The sequence below is a fragment of the Cyprinodon variegatus genome, unplaced genomic scaffold, assembly GCF_000732505.1.
Source record: "Cyprinodon variegatus isolate N-32 unplaced genomic scaffold, C_variegatus-1.0 Scaffold375, whole genome shotgun sequence".
In the NCBI taxonomy this organism is placed as follows: Eukaryota; Metazoa; Chordata; class Actinopteri; order Cyprinodontiformes; family Cyprinodontidae; genus Cyprinodon; species Cyprinodon variegatus.
Genome location: NW_015150828.1, coordinates 646,678 through 649,564, shown reverse-complemented (window position 1 = coordinate 649,564; position 2,887 = coordinate 646,678).

Below are 2,887 nucleotides of genomic sequence, written 5' to 3'. Positions count from 1 at the left end.
GTTTACTTGTTTACCTGAAATTGTACTTAAACGTTGAAGTGTCCAAATATATTAGAAAAATACTCATGGACATTTATGTGTCCAGACTGTATTTCATTTATATTTTGGTGTTATAGAAGCCGCCGAAGTTCATTCATTATAATTATCAGAAATGTCAAAAATAGAAGTTTATTATTAGACTTTAGTTGTTCTAAGTCAGTGTTTGTGATTTGCTAAACTACATGTCTGCATCCTGTGAATGCTCTGCATTGATTCAGTGGACCAACATGGTATCTTTATTTATGAAAAAAAAAAACTCATTTAGATTTCATCACCTAATCTCCACTGGAAGGCTAAGAATTATATCTGATACACTTAAATTTGTTTCCTCTAGTTGTGAATATATCTGTTGAGCGGCTTCATGTGTCTCTTTCTGCCCATCATACCTGAAAACAGCTGCTCCCTCCCACTGTCTTTATTACACATAATATTAATGTAGAGCAACCCGGCACTTGACATTTTTATTGAATTATTTACAAGGGAAAATAATGACACCAGGGTCTCAGGGCCAAACAAATAAATAAATCAGATCCCAAATCAAATAAGGGTGATGTATGTGGAGCACACTGTTATTAGGTTAGGTGATAGGTGTCAGCGTTTACAGTGCCAGCTGTTGAGGCTTGCATGGGCTTGGAAGCCATTGGAATTCAACTATTGCTTTTGTTTTTATTTATTCCTTTTTTTGACATCTGGTTCCACTTTGACAAAAGAAAAAATGTCTTAAGTTCTATTAGACTGTTAGACAGGGAACAATAATTTCTAGTAAAAGAATATGAGCTCTGTTCTATGTCCACAGACAGAAAAATTAAGCACTTATAGAAAAGAACACTGCCCATACTGTAAACATGATAGAGGCTCTGTTATGTCCTGGGGTTGCTTTGCTTCATCTTGCAGAGGGTGTCTTCAGTCTCTGCGAGGTAAAAACTGAAGGTATCAGTGGTTTCTGTTGGGATCTGGAGATCTGTCCACCTTTCTCCAGCAGTGGGCGCCCTAGGTCTCCTGGAGCTGAAGCTGACTACCACACCTGCGGCTGATTTGCTCATCTGGGAGATCAGCATATAAGCAGCGGAAGGACTACTCTTCAGCGCCAGAGTGTTAAGCCAGTTACGGTTAGCAAGCCTGAGCCAACCAGCCTGCCTGATTCTCTGACTCCCTGAAAGTCTGACTTGAACCTAATCAGTTTTCTGTCCTCTCTGCCTCCTAGGAAGAATCTGTCTGAGACCTGGAGCTCTGGAAGAGCTACTCAACTGAAACCTGCCTGCCTGCTTTCAGTAACAAACCTGAAGGTCAAACTGTCTGGATCTGCCAACCATTCTTCAAGAAACAACTTGGAGTAGCTCTGAACACTCTCAAGCCTGAAGCTAAGTTCTGTCGCTGCCAAGCCCTCTGCCATCGATCAGTCTCTAGACCCTCCTGGTTCCCTCCCTCTGCCGTTCAGTCTGAATCTCTGAACAGGTACAGATCTGCACATTCTCTCAGCTACAATATCATTAGCTGCCTGGCTAACCTAACTGTCCCTCTCTGCAGAGAGCCTTGTGTGACCAGTCCTGGACCTGATTCCAGTATCTGTCAACTAACCCTGTGCTTATCATCTGATTCCAGTTTCTGTCAAACTACCTTGTGGACATCTTCAATAAATTGTCAAACCTTTACTCTGACTCCTTGGTGTTCTGCATGTGGGTTAGAACCCTAAACCCGAACATGACAGTTTCTAGATAGAAATGTGCTCCACGGTGTCAGAAAGCTTGATCTTAGTCATAGGTCAAGGATCTTGCAACAGGATAATGACCCAAAACACATAGTTAATACCCATGAAAGGCTAAACGGGAAAACCTTGGACTTCTGAAGTGGCCTACTATGATCCTCCACCTAAATCCTTCTAAACACTGTAAGGAGATGGGGCTGAAAAAGGCCCCCTGTAAACCTCAGACAACTGGAGCAGCTTGTTCATGAGGAGTGGAAATACCTGCTGAGGGGAGCAGAAGTCTTCATGAAAGTTATAGAAATCATTTAATTGTGGTAATATCAAGTGAAGGATGCAATGATTTTTCTCCAGGAATTTTCCATGAGAAGTTTTTTTTTTATTATTTCTTAAGAAATCTTATTTATTTTAATTTTTTTCATATTCATGTTATTTCTTTGACAATTGTTGGCAGTTTTCTTTAATAAAATGTGAGGTTGAAACAACTTTCTCTACTTGTGCACATCAGATGAGGGAGTTAAGGGCTGTTAGAGTCAACTGAATTTTGACTGAAATGCAAAGTAAATAGTTTGACACTTGATCTATATCGTGTTATATATAGAATTTACACAGGCACATACGTAATATAAAGAGTCGGACCACCATGCTTTAAATTGAAGAAATAACAGACAATATTTAAACACCCAGGGTCAGTAATAAGAACATAAATCCATAACATTATTTAAGCTTTGACAATAACTACGGAGACTGGACTCATGGGAAATCAACTGCAACTTTTATTTTTATAATCCTAGGTTTTTACAAACGTTAATGCGTTTTTTTTAAATCTTCTAACATGGCTCTCGGCTAAAGTTATGGAGAGATAAAGGTGTTTAGCAATTTGTGTGGTTTCTGCTCATCAGTTTGTTGATTAAACACCCTGTTATCAGCAAACCCACATGTTATTCTTGAATATGTGTTAATTACAAATAAAAAAAGATAGCAAATAAACATGTTTTTTGGCAGTGATTTTGAGTTTTGAGTGATAAAGCTCGTCACCTTGTAGAAGTATTTGTACCTATTAATTCTTTGTATTAATGTTTTGATCAACATATAGCAGGAAGAATATATATATATTTTTTCTCATTCCCTTTTCTACCATAGCAT